At 49.6% G+C, this 20,082-nt stretch overlaps 2 non-coding genes across 2 annotated transcripts; both read left to right on the plus strand.

The window, feature by feature from the left end:
• The first annotated feature begins 3,821 nt into the window (after positions 1-3,821).
• Positions 3,822-3,894, plus strand: Trnar-ucg (transfer RNA arginine (anticodon UCG)). Its single transcript has one exon. It is a non-coding gene; the product is annotated as a tRNA-Arg (tRNA).
• Positions 3,895-17,893: 13,999 nt separating this feature from the next.
• Trnap-ugg (transfer RNA proline (anticodon UGG)) lies at positions 17,894-17,965 on the plus strand. The gene has a single exon. It is a non-coding gene; the product is annotated as a tRNA-Pro (tRNA).
• The last annotated feature ends 2,117 nt before the right edge of the window (positions 17,966-20,082 follow it).

Consider the following 20,082-nt stretch of genomic DNA (forward strand, 5'->3'; position numbering starts at 1 on the left):
AGTACCTTGCGAAATGAATTGTCAACGCACGCAGTACAATCAACATCTCCTGTTTAGCTAGGTTTTCGCAAAGTGACAAGCAGGTTTACAGTGTGCAAGCTTCTGGGACCTCACAGTGAGCACAAATTTTCTGTTACGACTGATCTGTTGACCATTCGCGTTCCTTTTAAAATCTAACAGGCGCCTGCAACAGCGAGATGTGTTTGCATTCTTGCGTATAAGGTCGCTTACGAACCCTAAAGATGGCAATAAATGAAGTTGCGCTGTTGCAGATGTAGTAAAACATTTCCTTTTTATTTCTTGTTGCGAATCAGCGCAACGGGTTCCCGGTAACTACTCTGTTTTGTAAACTGAATATCGCCTTTGTCTTGGCATTTAATCTGAGATTGGTTAAAAAATGAAATTCTGTGCATTTCTTTTTTTTTTTCGGGAAGAAGGGGAGGGTGGGGGGGTCCTGCCAACGTTGCAAGAGCAGCGAGAAGAGAACGCATGTAACGCGAAAAGCCAAACTATGGTTATCAGTATTACTTACAATCGAAACTACACTAGGCGTCGTGTTCTGTAGCGGTGAAAAAGCAGTACTTTAACACATATTTTCAAGACTGATTAACCCCCCTTTGGTCCGAGATTGTCCAGGAATTGTGGCTCGCCTTTTTCAAAAGTATTGAAAGCACGCATTGTGGGAAAAAACTTAAAAAAAAAAACAGCGAGTCATGGCACACACCCCTCACACCTTTGGGCAACACCGTGCATTATATTAGGCGTTTTCTTCTCTTTCTTTAAACTTAGGTCCACCTTAAGAGGTTAAGACGTGACCATATTAGGCATTTGGTTATGCTGCGTGAGACACTTTTCTGGACAAGGTGATTCATGTCGGATTTGAAAATGATATATATGAAAATGACACACGAAATGCCACATGACGGACGCAAACTCACAACTGATTAATTTTACCGAAAAATCCCCCCTAAATACTCTTGCGCATCCATAGAAGCGTATTTTAAATAATACGTAAAATTATCAACTCGATACAGTTGAATAAATGTTTATTCCTCCTCCTCAGTGTAAACAACGACTGTCCAAAAATGGTATTCCTTTTAGAAAAGGTACGGGAAGGATATCACACAGGCGCTTGCGGGTGTAAAATACGTGTCCGGTAATGTATGGGCGATAGCGCACGGGTCGTGTGCAGTGTAAATGTTTTTGTTTGTTTCTTCTTTCTATAAGGACACAGCGCAATTTTACAAGAGTCTGGAATTTGCACGCGTATGTACAGGTCTTGTCGCTTCTTACCCGTTTCGCGTACTAAACTTTTATCCTTTAAATAATCACCACGCCACCTTCAAAAAGCACCCTTCGACGTTCCCGAAACGGCAGACGACTGCACTCAACAATAAGAAAAGTGCAATGTGTGGAAGCAATGTTTATAACACGTTTCACACTCAAGCGGTGACCACGGCGAAGATGTTTCGTGGAATTAAACCAGCGCATTAACCCTCAACGGCCGCTGATTATTGCGTTTCTAGAGGAAATGCGCAAGCAGAGGTAACTATGTCATTGCTTACTGCCAAACGAGCACACATATTGGTTGTTTTGTCGTGTGCAGCACGCGTCTTGCGCCGCACGCAACGTGAAAAAGCAGACGACGCGAGAGCGCCATCCACACTAGGAGCGGTTCGTCCCGCCGCCGCCAGGGGCCGACTGTGTTCGCGCTCGGGGCGAATACTGTGTGTGCTTCTGTGGAGTGTGTTTCTGTCCGTCCTTCGTCAAAACGTGCGCTATTCCTACCTTTATATCTCAGCCCAACATGGCACCCATTTGTATACTCTGTTCTCACGATAGTGGGACTTTCCTCGAATAAACTTCATCCTGCCACATCGCCTGTCCTTGTGTATGTCTGGATGCAGGTTTTTGACAGGGATTGTTAATGCGGAGTCGCAGGATCGGTGACATGTCCATGATGGCGTGTAATATTTTTTTGGGGGGTGGCCGGGGGTGGGGGCGGGGAGGGGGGTGGCCGGGGGTTCTGGGCCGCAACCTTGGTACTTGAACAGCGATTTCTCTGAATTCTTCAAGAGTCCACTCTTTGCCTCCAAATTTTCTTATTTTGACCCTCCATCAAGTCAATGGCATTCCCCTTCTGCTATGGATATTTATTCTGTTACCCCGATAGTTCACCGGTCGTCAGTTCGTCTCACGGTAATTATGGCGAGGTGGGGGTTGTCGTACCTGCTGTCCTAATTATGGCGTCAGAGCATTTCAGTAACTCACGATGTCACCCGCGTTGACGTCCGTAGTCCGCATCGCTCCCCCTACACTGTATAAAAAAATAACACTTACCGGCGCCAGGTTTCGATCCCACGACTCTGCGGGCGGAACGCAAGGTATACATGGTGCTCTAACCACTGCGCCACAAAGCCGACAAAGAACGGAAGGTTACGAACGCGCCTAATATCCTTGACTCATTCAACCGTCTGCCACAGGTGCGCCCTCTCCCCCGCGTCCTCCTCGCCTTCTCTCCGCTCGCAACACCCTCTCTCGCCGCGTTCGGTTCGGGCGCACAACAGGTGGGGACGTGCGCAACACCCTCTCTCGCCGCGTTGGGTTCGCGCTGAGCAACAGTCGGTTCGCGCGCAAGAACAGGTGGGGGCGCTCGCATCGCGCTCTCTCGCCGCGGTCGGTTCGCGCTTAAACCACATATGTCGTTCGCGCGAGCTCCGGTCGCTAACATCTGTGGCGTGATCGTGACGTCAACATCACGCGTTCGTGTGGTGGCGCGATTTCGGCGCCACCACACGACACTCTCTCGCGAAGGGCATTGGATTGAATTCGATTGGATTGGCTTGGATTGGGTTGGCTTGGATTGGTTTGGATTTGGATTGGATTAAAGTGGATTGTGTTGGATTGTGTTGCGTCATAGCCGCTACACGTTGCGTCATAGCCACGGCAGGGGGTTCACGGCACGTTTCACGTTTCACCATCGACTTCATCGACAATGTCTACGCTGGAAGACAACAATTACAACAACAACAACCAATACGTAATCCATACGACTTGCAGGCGCGCCCCCCGCGGAAATGCTCTGCATTTGATCGTGCCCCTCGCGAGGGGGATGTTTCTTTTCACAGCGACAGTCCACCGTCTGATTGGAGAACTCGCTGTAAAGCATTATGCACTCCGACTGTAGAAATGAAGCCTAACGCTAGCTCAGTACCTAAAGCAGCTCGTCTTAACAGACGCACGCAGACACAAAAAGAAAGTGGGAGAGGCTTTGCAACATTTCATTCCGTGTTGCCATCGCTCAGTGAAATCAACCACAGGAGAGTTAAAACAAATCAAAGATTCAAATATTTTATTTCCTCAGCAGTACGAGAAGTCGGTGGGACTAAAGGCTACAAAAACATGACAAAGGCCCCAGCCCCGCTTTGCTACACAACGAATAAGCAAAATTGACAAGCTGAGAAGTGTACTCTGCAAAATAAAAATATAATCAACATGTATAGCACCAGACAACAAAGAGCAATAAGAATAATATACAATAAAGTACAATAAAGTACATATGAGTAAAGTATAATAAAGTACAATGGGTCGATCAGAGTAAAACTATTATCGAGTTTTAAACACAGACACAACCACAAAACTATGGCGACGAAAGCTAGCAGCTATGAAAATGGAACCAGTTGAATGTGCAACAAACCGTTCAAATAACGAAAAAAGTTCAGAATCAAATGTGCTCTATCCGTGACGTGCAAAACAGAATACAGCAAATTATGGTACTGCTCCGTCTCTCACACGGTAGTAGATGGCCTGGAATTTCATCTGTCCGCGTGGCCTAATGGATAAGGCGTCTGACTTCGGATCAGAAGATTGCAGGTTCGAGTCCTGTCGCGGACGTTGTTTTTTCTTTTTAAAGGGGTCACTAAGACGAAACGGAAATTTCTTTATTTTGAAAGAACTATGCTTCAGTAGAATGGAAAAGGTTTGGGCGTGTTAGTTCATCGTCAGACGGAAAACCAGCGCTAAATAAAAACACAGGACCAGGAGTCCCGTCCCGTTGTCCCGTCCACTCCTTGTGCTGTGTTTTTATTTAGCGCTTGTTTTCCGTATGCTTCAGTACTTCACTAAGCTCCATTCCAACCACGAAATACGTTCTTTAACGGGAAAAACACAAGAAATATTTAAAAACTTCCAAATTTCGCGCTACTGTGACGTGTTATAGGCCGGGGTGACGTCATATGGGCCAGCACTGAAGCATAATTATCAATGTGTAAGCTGCAGGTTAGCATTGAACTGATGAAGTCAAACTGACTTCGAGGGCCCACTGCAACCGTCCCGGGTCCTGTGTCTTAGCGATGGTTTAGTTCGGCGGCCGCCAATCGCATAAGCAAGATTCTGTGACGTCACAGAAAAGTTGCCGGAAAGTGGCTAGGGGGTCGCCACTGCTGAATATTTTTAGATGCCACGCATCTCATTCACCCGCCTTGTCCCTGCATCCGGCGTCGGCGTCATGGTCGTTGTTGTCGGCGTCCACCCCTCCCCCATTCTCCTCGCCGCGCAAGCTTCGCTCTCCGCCGCTCACCCCCTGTCCTCTCCGATAGCGAACACTCTCTCGCGAGGGGCATTGGACTGGATCGATTGGGTTGGCTTGGATTGGCTTGGCTTGGATTGGATTTGGATTGGATTGGATTAAAGTGGATTGTGTTGGATTGTGTTGCGTCATAGCCGCGGCAGACGCACTGGCGCCGGCGCGCCCCCTCACCGTTATGCGCGCTATAAAACGCGGTGCCTGCGCCGCTCCGCTCCATCGTTCCAGCGCCGTTTTTCCGCTGTCCAACGCTGCAACGTGAACCCCCTATGCGTCGCATCTACACAGGGGTTCCCGCGAGGGGAGGTGGGAGATTTTTTCTCTAAAATCTGCATAACTTGTTCGAAGTTTGGGATGAAATAGGTATCCTTGTTATCGGGAAAAAAGCAGCCTTTTTATTGATCTAAATTCGTATTTTTTCTTCATGGTCCCTTTAGGGCTTCTGGCGTCCTATGCCATGCCGGCGGAGAGGAAATGAGATGTAAGATACGCACGCCGGGAGGCTGCGTGTGGGAGTCAAGCATTGGCACCCCGGTTTCTAGTGATGCCCGCCGCCGTAATAGGTTTTCTTCTTATCTCATTCCTGCTATTTTGTCGGTTAGGCGTTTCAATATGTGGGCAAAGGGTTAAAGATTTTCTCTTTTTTTGGCGATTTTATCTTTTTCTGCCGCCTGACTCTAGTGACGCCGAGCACTCTTACGTGACTGTCCTCTCGGAGGACATCCACACCCATATTTGGGGTGGCTTTTAACTTGGCTGTGTGGTGCCATCCGTCGTTTTCCAAACACAGCCTGCGTCGGAAACAGAACTGCGGTGGTAATTCGAAAATTCCCTTATAATTACACGCTAAACACTGGGTTATATTGCCGCGAACCATACATTGGGTTTGTTTATTTGTGTTTTGCTTTTATCGCCCGGCTGCGCCGGTCTGTGTTATCTCTGCGCCAAGGGAAGCGCGTGTTCCATTCTTTCTTTCTGTGCCGCATGTGTTATCTGTTGTGATAGGGAGAGCATTCCGATCTAACGTGAACAGCCCAGAATAATCTTCTTGGATCTACTATGTTCTCGATGCGAATCGACGTTTCGAGAACCACGCGCGCCAAAAGATAAAAAGCCTGCAGTGCGGACGCCGGGGCATTCGATTCGACGTCACTCGCCTGTGCAAGTCACTTTGTTGACCGCTGCTTCGCCGCCTCTGTATTCTTTTGAGTTGTTAGGGGAGCACAAGTTCGCTCCAATAAACGTGTTTCTCATTCAACACCACTGCATCATCCTTGTCTTCGTGACATCTGGTGGAGGTGCTGGGTACGCACCCTTCATGCCCACTACAACCTCGAAAAGCCGCCAAGCCAGTCCAACAAGAGCCAGCCCCCGCCTGCAAGATTTACCGCCCGAGTTCGGTCTTCTGCCAGAAGGGCCCAAGAGAAGGAACGCTGCAACCAACACCATGGTGCAAGAAACAACGTCGCCAATCATCCTGCAGCAACCCCGAGAACCGCCATCGTTCCGAGGAGCCCCCGCTGAAGACCCCGAAGAACGGTTGGATAAGCTGGAGCGCGTCCGCATCTTCAACAGGTGGGACGATGAAGAAACGTTCCGGCATGTCTTCTTTTACTTAGAAGATGCTGCTCGAACTTGGTTCGAGAACCATGAGAGCTCTTTGACCGACTGGACTCAATTCAAGAGGGAGTTCCTTAAGACCTTCACTACCGTGGTGAGAAAAGAGCGAGCTGCGCTTTTGCTTGAAACTCGAACGCAGCACCCCAACGAAGGAGTCGTGATTTTCGTTGAGGAGATGAAGCGACTTTTTCGTCGTGCGGACCCTGAAATGACCGAGGAAAAGAAGCTCAGGTTTCTAATGCGAGGAGTGAAGCAAGAGCTTTTTGCTTGTCTAGTCCGTAACCCTCCGAAGACAGTGGCCGAATTCGCGTCTGAGGCGGCCGCGATGGAGAAGACGCTAGAAATTCGAACCAGGCAGTACGACCGCCCCGTCAACGCGCTGTTCTCGGAGACCATCGGTGCTGCAAATGGAAGCTCCGATACATTGCGAGAGACCATCCGAGCAGTGGTCAGGGAGGAGCTTCGGAAGCTTTTTCCAACGACGCCGCAACCTCAAGTGGCTTCCCTGACCGACGTAATCCGAGAAGAAGTCCAAAACGCACTGGGAACTTCTACGCCGTCGGAAGCACCCCGCGAACCACAAGCCATGACCTACTCCTCGGCTGTTCGTCAACCCCGCCCTGCTCCAACCCGTCGTCAAGAGGCTGAGCCATACCGCCGTCCAACGCCGCCCGCCCGACGCCCTGTAGACCAATACCAGACGCCAAGGAAGACCGACGTGTGGCGAACGCCCGATAATCGCCCGCTGTGCTACCACTGCGGAGAGGCCGACCACATCTACCGTCGCTGTCCCTACAAGAGGCTCGGTTTGCGAGGGTTCTCCGTCGACGCCCCACGCCCCCGATACGGCCAGCGCCCTGCTGAGATCGAAGAATACCTCTCCAACACCAACCGAGGACCAGCCCGCTTCAACCGTTCACCGTCGCCCTACCCGTCTCAGTCACCAAACCGCCGCAGCACTGCTGACTTCTCACGTGGAAGGTCCCCCAGCCCACGCGGGGGAAACTAAAAGCAGCAACTTCGGGAGGTAAAGTTGCACAACGGCGGAAAAATGAAAACCCTCCAACGACGCAGCGACTAGCTGAAGACCATCATTCACGACATGCCCTCATCCCGACGACCCGACCTAGCCCTAACGAGACTCCTGAACACGACGACAGCTACACGGCGCGACGCGTACCCGACCTGACCAAGACGTCCGTTGAGAAGACGACGACAACGACGATGCACAGTGCCCGACCATCAACACGTACAAGCAGAGATACGACGCCCCGACGAACCCGCAACTCGAGGACGACTGCATCTGACGTCAAGATGTCCATCGACGGCTTTGACGTAGTCGCCCTCGTAGACACGGGAGCTGACTATTCGGTAATGAGCGGACCATTTGCGTCTAAACTGAAGAAAGTTATGACCAGATGGGACGGTCCGCACATACGCACAGCAGGAGGCCACCTCGTGACGCCAAGTGGAACGTGCACATCGCGCGTCACCATAGACGGCACAACGTACCCTGCGGCGTTCGTCGTTCTGCCTAACTGCTCCCGCGACGTGATTCTCGGAATGGACTTTTTGACGGACAACGGCGCAATAATTGATCTGCAGACCAAGTCGATAACATTTTCCTCCAATCACTCCACGACGCCGCAGCCGAACCCCGATCACCATGCTGCTGTCAGGATCGCCGACGATCACATCACCCTGCCACCCCGCGCAAGCTTGATGATCGCCGTCTACTGTGAGGATGCTGCTTCTGACATCGACGCTATCGTAGAGAGTGATCGAAGGTTGCTTCTCGACCGCGGTGTCTCCGTCGCAAGAGGCATTGCGCACTTTAACCAACGCCAATCTCACGTTTTGGTCACTAATTTCACCGAAGAGTACCAGCATTTAAACAAGGGAGCTGCAATTGCGTTCCTCGAAGAAACGCAAGAAGCAAGTGATGTGATCGCAGTCGCCGACTTTGAACGCACACCCGTAGAAACATTCAAGCTCCCGCAGCCATTCGACGTGAATCCGGCGCTACCGCAAGAACAACGGAAAAAATTATTGGCTTTGCTGCGTCGCTATAGCGAATGTTTTTCGTCGAGCGCAAAACTACGTCAGACCCCTCTAGCGAAGCACCGAATAATAACCGAAGATGGAGCCCGACCTACCCGACAGTCACCGTACCGCGTCTCTTCACACGAACGGGAAGCCATCCGGACTCAAGTCGACGACATGCTGAGCGATGACATTATACAGCCATCGAAAAGCCCCTGGGCTGCGCCCGTCGTACTCGTAAAGAAAAAAGACGGCACATTGAGGTTTTGCGTTGACTACCGGCGACTGAACAAAATCACGAAAAAGGACGTGTACCCCCTCCCCCGAATCGACGACGCCCTCGACCACCTCTGCCACGCGAAGTACTTCTCATCGATGGACCTGAAGACCGGCTACTGGCAAATTGAAGTGGACGAGAGAGACCGAGAGAAGACTGCATTTATAACCCCAGACGGCCTATACGAGTTCAAGGTGATGCCGTTTGGGCTGTGCACAGCACCAGCGACGTTTCAAAGAGTCATGGACACTGTGCTAGCTGGCCTTAAGTGGCACACCTGCCTCGTATACCTCGACGACGTAGTGGTATTCGCCCGGACTTTCGACGAACACCTTGCAAGGTTGGAGTCTGTACTCGAGGCCATTCGTACGTCGGGGTTGACGCTGAAGCCTGAAAAGTGCCGTTTCGCATACGGGGAACTCAAGTTCTTGGGCCACGTCGTCAACGCCGCGGGAGTCCTACCTGACCCGGCAAAAACTTCAGCTATCGCGAACTTCCCTAGGCCGAAAGACAAGAAGGGCGTGCGGAGATTTCTCGGGCTGTGCGCATACTACCGGCGCTTCGTCGCAAACTTCGCACGCATTGCAGAGCCACTCACGCGCTTGAAGAAAAGATAGCACCCCTCTCAGCTGGGAAAACGACCAAGAAAAAGCATTCGGCGAGCTGCAAAAACGCCTGAAAAGCCCGCCCGTGCTCGCTCATTTCGACGGAAATGCCGAAACGGAAATGCATACGGACGCCAGTGATATAGGCTTGGGTGCCGTCCTTGTCCAAAAGCAAAGCGGCTGCGAAAGGGTAATCGCCTATGCTAGCCGTGGTCTGTCGAAGGAGGAGAAAAACTATTCTGCCTCTGAGAAAGAGTGCCTGGCTATTATATGGGCGATTTCAAAATTTCGCCCATACGTGTATGGAAGGCCATTCAAGGTTGTAACAGACCACCATGCGCTGTGTTGGCTCGCCAATTTGAAAGACCCCTCTGGCCGTCTTGGGCAGTGGAGCTTGCGCCTGCAGGAGTTCGACGTTACAGTCGTTTATAAATCCGGCAGGAAACACTCCGACGCCGACTGCCTGTCCCGCGCCCCCGTCGACCCACCACCACAAGACTCTGATGAAGACAGCGCGTTCTTCGGGATCGTGACGGAGAGCGACCTAGCCGCCCAGCAGCGTGCCGACCCCGACTTACGCGTCATAATCGAGTACCTCGAGGGATGCGACGTTGCCGTTCCTAGGACCTTCAAACGCAGCTTACCAGCATTCAGCCTGAGAAACTCCGTCCTTGTGAAGAAGAATTTCAGCCCCGGAACAAGAGCGAATTACCTTCTCGTCATCCCCGCGGACCTTCGTGACGAAATTTTGGAAGCGTGCCACGACGACCCGTCTTCCGGACATCTGGGCACAGCCCGCACTATCGGAAAAATCAAGGCGAGGTACTACTGGCCCGGCCTTACCTCTGACGTCACCCACTACGTCCGGAGCTGCCGTGACTGCCAGCGACGAAAAACGCCGCCGACAAGACCCGCCGGACTTCTGCAACCGATCGCCGTCCCATCGAGACCATTTGAACAGATTGGAATGGACCTTTTAGGCCCGTTCCCTACGTCACGATCACAGAACAAGTGGATTGTCGTAGCGACAGACTACATGACGCGCTACGCAGAGACCGCCGCTCTTCCGAGGGGGACTGCACAAGAAGTGGCGAAGTTCTTTATAAGCCAGGTTGTGCTGCGACATGGAGCCCCGGAAGTCCTAATCACAGACCGCGGAACGGCATTTACTGCGGAGCTGATGCAAGGAGTATTACGCTACAGCAACACGGATCACCGAAGAACGACGGCGTACCACCCCCAAACGAACGGACTAACAGAACGTCTGAACAAGACAATCGCAGATATGCTGTCAATGTACGTTGACGTTGAACATAAGACTTGGGACGAAGTGCTCCCGTATGTCACGTTTGCGTACAACACGGCTATCCAGGAGACGACGCAGCTGACGCCGTTCGAGCTTGTCTACGGTAGAAGGCCGACTACGATGCTCGACGCCATGCTTCCGCACGTAGAAGACGACGACCTCAACGCCGACGTCCACGGATATCTTCAACGTGCGGAGGAGGCCCGCCAGCTCGCTCGAGTTCGTATAACGGACCAGCAGCTGGTGGATGCGGGCCGCTACAACCTCCGACGCCGAGACGCCGAGTACCAACCAGGGGATCGTGTGTGGGTTTGGACTCCCATCCGACGACGCGGACTCAGTGAGAAGCTCCTGCGAAGGTATTTCGGACCCTACCAGATTCTACGACGTGTTGGCCAACTTACCTACGAAGTGATCCCCGATGGTGACTCCGGCACATCACGACGACGCACGCGGCCTGAAGTCGTCCACGTGGTTCGCTTAAAACCTTTCTACGGACGATGACGAACTTTTATTTTCATTTGTTCGGACTGTCGCTTATGTTAGCATCGGGTCGATGCACTCTTAGAGGGGGGGGGGGTAATGCCGCGAACCATACATTGGGTTTGTTTATTTGTGTTTTGCTTTTACCGCCCGGCTGCGCCGGTCTGTGTTATCTCTGCGCCAAGGGAAGCGCGTGTTCCATTCTTTCTTTCTGTGCCGCATGTGTTATCTGTTGTGATAGGGAGAGCATTCCGATCTAACGTGAACAGCCCAGAATAATCTTCTTGGATCTACTATGTTCTCGATGCGAATCGACGTTTCGAGAACCACGCGCGCCAAAAGATAAAAAGCCTGCAGTGCGGACGCCGGGGCATTCGATTCGACGTCACTCGCCTGTGCAAGTCACTTTGTTGACCGCTGCTTCGCCGCCTCTGTATTCTTTTGAGTTGTTAGGGGAGCACAAGTTCGCTCCAATAAACGTGTTTCTCATTCAACACCACTGCATCATCCTTGTCTTCGTGACAATATTTAGTTCATTTCTGCTTATAATGCATGCCTTAGTTATTTTTGAGAGACTGGCGTTAATCCTTTACACCGTTTTACTTAGGTTACCCGATGCTGGTGCCGGCATCAACCCCGTGGTAAACATGCCGCGGTGGCTCAGTGGGTAAGGCGTTGCGCTGCTTAGTCCAAGGACGCGGTTCGATTCTAGGCCACAGATTCCGTTTTAAAGACGATAGTCCTTCTTGGGCTACTTAAACCCAGAAATTTTGGTCTGTCTGTCTGTCTGTCTGTCTGTCTGTCTGCCTGTCTGTCAGTCTGTCTGTCTGTGACTCGATTCAGCCACCCGGTAAAAGTAAAACAATGCCTGCGCAATAGTCTTATATAGTCACAGCTAAATCTACCCGTCTAAGTCCGGTGTAATGTTCATACTTGTCAACATTGTTGAAGATGAACAAGACATTACGGAAATATAAGACAGCAAATTAATACAAAAATAATATTTGCAGTGTTCCTTAACGATAACTCATACATGCTTGATTTTTGCGAAATTAAATACTTCATAAACTGCAGAAAAAAAATTCACCCCGCCGTCGCCTGCTGTCGCCCGCGCCACTATATCTTCTGGCGCCATTTTAAGAAATCAACCGGCTACAGTTACGAAAGGTTCCTCTAGATAGGTTCCACGTTCTGCTTGCAACGCACGTGGAGTAGAGAAACGCGGTTTTATAAACGTTGAAGTAGGGCGCCTCGATTCACGCGCGTCTTCGCCTTACGGCAGCCTTGGCATCGAGACACCCGGCCTGAAGAAGTGGAACGCGGTAAATTTGAAATGATTTAGGCAAACCTTTGGCGTCTTTACCTTGGGAGGAGCGCGACGCAAGAGGAACAACATGAGAGGTGAGCGGGAAAGCGAAGGGAGGAATTTACTTAACAAAGGTCGATAAAGACTATCGTCTTTTCTCGACATTTGCAACGAAAGGAGCAGATACGCGGCCAATTTTTCTCTGATGGAAGCAGAAAGCAGAAGACGCCCGTGTGTCGACATTTCGGCGCACGTTAAAGATGCCCAGGTTTTACTGTGAAGCCTCTAACCAGCCAAGGAAATGTTCGTGTCCGCGCCAGCAGAAAACTTCCAAGCTACTACTGGCTGCACAAACAAACATCCCAGGTTATTACTGGCTACTGGCTACACAATCTACTGGCACCGCCAGGGATCGAGCCTGGGCCCGAATGGAGAAGCGGAGCAAGATCCCGTCGTCTTGCCGACTAAGCTACGCCCACACGTGGAGACGGGGGAGACAGACGGTGGTTTGTATTCAGCGTCTGAGGAGCGGGAAGGCGCATTTTAAAGGTGACACATGAAACAAGAGTGAGGGAGAGGCATTGAGAGAGATGACGCCATAGCCGCGAGTGCCGCCTCCTTCTCACTCTCCGACAGACGCTCCTCTCCGTTTTCTTTCCACCGAAGCTGCTGCGTTCGGGACACCGCCCCGGCGAATACCAGGTAAGGGTTGGCAGAGTCTCTGGTTTCACCCTTTGTAGAGTGACGTGTGTGAATTCAAGTGACGCCGCGTGGCGCATGGGTAATCGTTGTGGGAATCGTTTACAGCTTCGCAGTCCAACCACCTTCACAGCATAGATTGGAGCCAATTTTTCAACATTAATCCGGAGTCCTATGCGCTTGGGTGAGGATTCGGCACGTTAATTATCAAAAATTTAATTTTTTGTTTTCCCGTGGCGAGGCGATTTTGTGTGATGGCGTCAGTTGCGGGCACTGGTGGTTAAGGTGTCGACCGAGCATGCTACCACCGACACGGCGTAAAACGAAACTCACTGCGCAGGCACGGGACCAGCTGAAAATGCGTGTCCGCTCTTTCGTCTCCGACATAGTATCATTGTCCTCCTTTCCACCGTTCAGTTGCCACTGCGCCATATTCAGGCGAGCCCTCCCATCTCGCTGTCTCAGTTGTAGCTTCCGGGTGGCATCGATGACGTATTTCCCCGGACGCTTGATGAGCAAGGCTGATAGCGGACGGCTAGAAGCCACGGGGAAATCAAGGAATGGGCCTAATAACGCTATCGCGTTAAAAGGGGACAACGCACTGCTTCCAAATTACCGGCCCATATCCATGATAAGCTCGTCTTCTAAGCTCATGGAGCACATATACAGTAACTACAGAGTTGATTCCCAAGGGAACCACATTGGTCTTTCCCCCTACCAGCACGGGTTCCGCAGGGGCTTGTCCTGCCCCACTCAACTAATTTCCACTATCGCGATCGCGATGGCCAAAGTGAGGGGAGTGCTTAGATTCGAAAAACCTAAATTACCGTGCTCATCATTTTTTTTCGTGACCGTATCTCGACGAAACGGGCCGTGGAATAATGTTTCATTTGGCAAAAATTTAAAGAGCAGGTGCAGACAGAGAACCCACCTTTTGCGTCTTTCAGTCCGTTGGGCCACAGCTGTCAGTATTTCCCAGCAGGTCGTCTTCTGTTCCGTAAAAGCGGTTTGTAATTGAAAACTTCATAAATAACTTGGCCACAACATATACTCGAGCCCGATCCCAGTAGTTTGAAATCCACCTTACGAAGGTTGCGTAGATGAGGCGGTGCTTGGAATCGCAGGCAAACTTTCTTTTTTCCAATTTTCCCCCGAAAGTAGGGGAGGGTGCTTAGAATCGGGGGTGCTTAGAATCGCGAAAATACGGTATATTTATTACCTCTGCATGCAAGTGAAGACATCTCTATCTTTAATAAATGTTGTAAATTATAAGACCATTTTTTCCATGTGTGGTTGGTATTGCCTACTGAAAGAAGCAACACTACTGAGACTAATACGTGCATTTGGGAAGCGCTGACAAAAAAATTCTGCCGAAGGGGTCACTGAAGACCCCGGGATTTTTCTTTTCTGGGTCAAAGAAGCACGCAAAGCTATTTGAAGCCAGGTGAACGCACAGCAACATATTGCCGCGAACCATACATTGGTTTTGTTTATTTGTGTTTTGCTTTTACCGCCCGGCTGCGCCCGTCTGTGTTATCTCTGCGCCAAGGGAAGCGCGTGTTCCATTCTTTCTTTCTGTGCCGCATGTGTTATCTGTTGTGATAGGGAGAGCATTCCGATCTAACGTGAACAGCCCAGAATAATCTTGGATCTACTATGTTCTCGATGTGAATCGACGTTTCGAGAACCACGCGCGCCGAAAGATAAAAAGCCTGCAGTGCGGACGCCGGAGCATTCGATTCGACGACACTCGCCTGTGCAAGTCACTTTGTTGACCGCTGCTTCGCCGCCTCTGTATTCTTTTGAGTTGTTAGGGGAGCACAAGTTCGCTCCAATAAACGTGTTTTTCATTCAACACAACTGCATCGTCCTTGTCTTCGTGACAATATTCATTCCCTTACTATAGGCTATCCCTAACATTAGAAAATGATTGGGAAGCTACGGCCTTATCTTTTAAAAATATCATAGAGTTATTCCTGTGTGCATATTTAAATGCAGTTGTGTGTACATGTACGTCATATTAAACATAAAAAAATGAATTAAAGAAATACGGATGACGCAACCGCCGCTGGTGCTTCTATAGCGCGCACTTGTCCTATCGTCAGGATTTTTTAAAATAAACGCAAAATATTGAAAGCCGTGCACGTCCGCGCCAACAGTCATGCAGATAAGCTTCTAGCCACAATAAAAATTGAATCAGAAACGTAGAGGCAACTCAAAAGAAACCTCCAATAATGTAGGTAACGCAACTCTGGTAATGACACTTTAAGGAGTAAAGGGGGGCGGGGGGGGTGGAGGCGTCAGCATCGCCGGAGGTGGGGGATATCTGCACTCCCACTCCCGGCGATGCCGCAGTGAACAAACAAGACCTATTATGTTTGTAGGGTACGCAAAATAAACCCAGAAACAGCATTAGCGCATACCTATTGTTCAGCAACTGGCCATTTGTACTTCTTCCCTGCGCACGACAAAAGTGCCACCACCCATATACGGGCATGTGCCGAATCTATGGCTCATATCACAAGCTGCGTGGAGCGGGGCCTAACATACGCGGCGTACGAAGGCTGCTGCATCTGCATAGCGGGATAGAAGTGGGTGGCGAAGATGTCCTTCGAAGGTCCCAGCAACCTGATTGATTGTTCATTTATTGATTCATTTATTGTAGGGTTTAACGCGCCGACGCAACGCAGACGATGAGGCGCGCAGTAGTGGAGGACTCCGGATTAATTTTTACCACCTGGGGATCTTTAACGTGCGCCGAAATCTCGTACACACGGGCGTTTTTGCTTTTCGCCTCCATCAGAACAGCGGCCGCCGTTGCGGGGAAACGAAAACCTGATTGATTGAAATTTTTAACGCGCTGAGGCTACACCCTGGCTACGAGGCGCGTTGTAGTGATGCAACGCAAACATTTGAGCTAGTTGGTGATATGACTTTTACATGGTAAAAGGCGCGACAAGACCGGGACACAAGAAGAGACAGTTACACGGGACGAGACTCGCGCTCGTCCCGTGTAACTGTTTCTTTTTGTGTCCCCGTCTTGTCGTGCCTTTTACCATGTCGAATGCATTGAGGTGGATGGCTCTCCATTAATTCTGACCGCTTGGGGATCTTTTACGTGAACCGAAATCTCGACACACGGGCTTTTTTGCCTTTCGCCTCGATCAGAAAAGCAACCACCGCGGCCGGAATCGAACCCGCGTTCTTGGGCTCAGCAGCACTACGCTTTAACCGCTGAGCCACCGCAGTGGGTGGCCCCAGCAACGTTCTAAGCAAGATTCAGCGCAGTGCTCATAGGATGGTAAGGTGCAAAGCAAAGTTTTCAAGAACGATTCATAGATCTCTTTATTATTAAACTTGTAGACACCTATACCTTTACCATGGAAGCCATCCAAAATCTTTGGAGTGACTGTTCGTAACATTTTACCTTCATAAATATTTCTAATCAACTTGGCTGATGTTAATTATTAGTATTGATTTTCAATATTATTTCCGAAAGACGCATTTACTCGAACTTGCGTTGCTGACAAAAAAGAATTTCGAATTCCAGAAATTGAAAACAAAAAATTGTACTGGGAATAACCCATCGTATTTCACTACTCATAGCCAAACCCAAGAAACACATGATCCAACACAAATCCGAGAAACACAAGAAACACAAATCTGGTCTGGTTTCTTCAGCCGGCCTCGGCGTAGAATGTCCCAGTGAGTTAAACGCTCTTGTCTGGCGGATTTGTTGAGAACCGCGTAGGCACTGAGCTACCACCGCTCGTAGCTTGTGGAGTACACTATAAATCATGACCGACATGAGAGTCTGTGAGCATTGGTCTGCGCTCCGGTGAAAAAGTGGAAGACACATTCCCCGTTTTATGCCAGTGTGTTCTGGCTCGAGAAGTCCAATTTCTACCTGACGCTGCATCCGTGTCCTAGCGCTTGCCACGGCAAGTGAAGCTTGAGTGTCTTTTACAGTGTACTTCGCAGAACGTTACTGGAATTTTCAATTTCGATAGCACGTGGTTATTGTATACAGGTAAAAGGTGTACACTGGCAGAACACCGGTGGTGTGAGCGAAGACTGACCAGATTTCTGAAGTGAGTTGAGAAAATAAGAATGTGTCACCGAAACAGTGATTCTGGAGGAAAAAAAAAAACTGTCGGGGCCGCCAAGAACATGCTTAGCCAGTTTTAAACTCGATGAGGAGGGCACAAGCTGAAAATGGGGCTCACATCTAAGCCCAAATGAAATTACCTTGATTTCGCAATTGGTGTCTCGAACAACACTTCACATATTTTGCAATTTAAGCTCGCTCAACTAAGGCGTCAAAGCAAAAAAACACTTTTAAGCTTAAATAAACAATGAATGCACTACTGATCACTGCTTCTAAAATCATGATGGATCTGAGGAGCACAATGGAACAAAGCACAATTAAAGGGCAGCGTAAAAGAGAGCTTTTGATACTTCATCGTGGGCCCATCCTTACAACTTTCTCTGTTCGAACGATTGAGCTGCTAAGCAGCACACTCGTGTCGAACGTAGCTCACACAGACATTAACAGGAACATTAACTTCGGAAAATTGGTCGGGAATATAGTTTAGACGCCCACTTGGAGTAACAGTTATTACGCTGCGTGGCCCTCGTTCAGTTCACCAGCAATAATAGTAAGCCGAACACATCGCAAGCCAACTCATGCAAGCCACTAACTGCTCGCGAGGCAGGCACCTCGAACGACGAATCCGGTTGATTACGCGTAATATCTTCAGTCAACTTCGTACTCCACCAACAATCGCGGAAAGGCAGGCGGGATCAAGGCAAGGCTTTGACAGCGAAAGCCAACACGCACCGAGAAACTAAGAAAGCCGCATTCTAATCACGGCGCGAATTCCAGAACCGCTATTCCAGAAACCGGATTTTACATTACATGGCAGCCAGCCTCTTTTGGAGTTTCTCCGTACGGACGGGCGTGCGTAGCGGCCCGTTGGTCTAGGGGTATGATTCTCGCTTTGGGTGCGAGAGGTCCCGGGTTCAAATCCCGGACGGGCCCGAAACTTTTTCTTTTTCAGTTGCAAGTGAAAGAACGCAGCCGATTTCTTTTACGCAAAGTGACAGCGCTGCCGAACCCCGTCGGTAGCTGTAACATCACGGCGCAAGACTCCGGCCGAGTACCGCCAAACCCTTCAAACGTAGCTACGATTAAATTTTCTTGCAGTCCAGCTCGTGGAAAGTCGCTGAAAACTATGCAGGGCAATTGCGTAGAACGCTTATCAAACGTTGCTGTGAAATAACCGAACGTATTAGAATGACTTGTGGAACGATCAGAGTGACGATGGGCCGAAGGCGAAGACGAGACGTCCCCGCAAGCGGGTTCGAGCATCTTGGACCATAGGTGACCCAACCACATTTTGAAATGTGTCAGGAAGGAGCAGGAGCACTTGGGAAGGAATGCTCTAGGCCCGTTTGAAAAGAAAGATGGAGGGGGAAGGATTGAAGCTGTGTGATGGCCTCAAGACAAAGAGGACGTTGGAGGACCACACAATTGGGCTGGGTTGGCGGGGAGAGCTCGAACCTGCTTGTGCAAGACCGCTATTTATGGAGAATTGTTTCATCAGTGTGAGTATAGCTAATTCGACAGTGTGAGGGCTATTTTGTACAGGTCATTTTGTAAGTGGGTATGAATGTGTGGTAACGTACGAATTAGGGGAAAGCCAGACGAGGTGACGGAAATCAGCTTAGTGGCATTGGGAAGTTACGGCACTGGGCGTTAATAGAAAGGCGTATGCAAAGTTCTGAACGGTAATTTGAAAACTGATGGAAAGCGTTCGAATTGTATTCGCAATAGCTAGCTATTGCGAATATAATGGGGTTTGTTATTGGTGCCAATGGAGCATGGGGTTTATTTTTTTCGGGGACGTGGGGGGGGGGGGGGGGGGGCGATATTAGGTAGAACTTCATGCTTTTGTTACTGTGCTTTAGTTCTTTATAGCTAGATTTAGCAATGCACAAGTACCCAAAATGGGAGAATTTCCGTCGTTTTTAGTTAACGTTGCGCTATACTAAATGATATTAGGTGACTTCTAGTTTCATTTAAAGGCCAACTGCACTCAAAATTTTTTTTTGTCCAAATAAGTAGTCTATGCTCTTAAAATCACCATGGCGAAATCCTTAGCTTCGTAATCACAAAGAGCGCTAGGTACCACCGTTCAATGTACCTCCGAGCAGACGACGTTTGCACCTGGCGGAGAGTCGCCGTAACAAGTTCCGAGCGGCCTGTGACGGAGGTTGGGGAACCTGCCCCGTGAAGCTCGCGCTTCTCCGGCGACTTACAGGGCGCTCCGCCGGGCGCAATGATTCGTTCACCCGGGGTTTCTCTGCTACACCAGCGCGCTGTACCGGCGTTGCCATCAAATGTTTAAACTAACCGCATAGGCAGTAATATCCCCCATTTTTCTCAATGCAAAAAAAAAAATGATTAGCAGCCTAAACCTATTAAGGCGCTTGCGAACGTGTTGGAGTTAGCAAAACTCTTTTTACTTGAAAATAATATTTTTACTCAAAGAAAAAAATAGCGCGAAAGGAGCACTTGCCTTACATTTGTCATTCCTATTGCATTTACCACAGAAAAAAAAGATATATTATAAATTATTGACCACTTGCACTTTCGGGTCCAATATTGGCCTCATTTGGGCTGGCCCAACGCCACCTCTATCCTTTAGACATTTCCAAAAGTTTTACGACCCAAATAGAGTTCTTGTACACGCGGCTATAAACATTTGTGCGACTTTTGTCTCGCTAGCTAAGTGAACCAAAATCAACCTTTCTCGTAGTAACAAATACACCCGCACAAATATTGGCCATCGTAATTGGGAAGTGCGCGCTGCTCCTCTCCTAAACAATAGATTATATTTTTGTTCAATTCCCAAGTGAAGTATTTACTTTGAGCGTTCGATTTAGTTTATTTGAAAGTAAAACGTTTTCAACAGTACCTGTCTCTGGTTAAAGTAGAAAACAGTGGTAGATAGGAAGTGTTTTCGTGTTTTAGTGCGTCATTTAGCTCTGGAGGCGGGCTTATAGTTTCAGATCCCTTTCATAATTCGATTCTCGATGTGCACACAGGGGAAAAATACTGGGCCGATATTCACGAAGCTGTTTGTATGTAATGTA

The sequence above is a fragment of the Haemaphysalis longicornis genome, unplaced genomic scaffold (genome assembly GCF_048455015.1).
Source record: "Haemaphysalis longicornis isolate Haplotype H1 unplaced genomic scaffold, Haemaphysalis longicornis Haplotype H1 scaffold_20, whole genome shotgun sequence".
NCBI classification, from domain to species: domain Eukaryota; kingdom Metazoa; phylum Arthropoda; class Arachnida; order Ixodida; family Ixodidae; genus Haemaphysalis; species Haemaphysalis longicornis.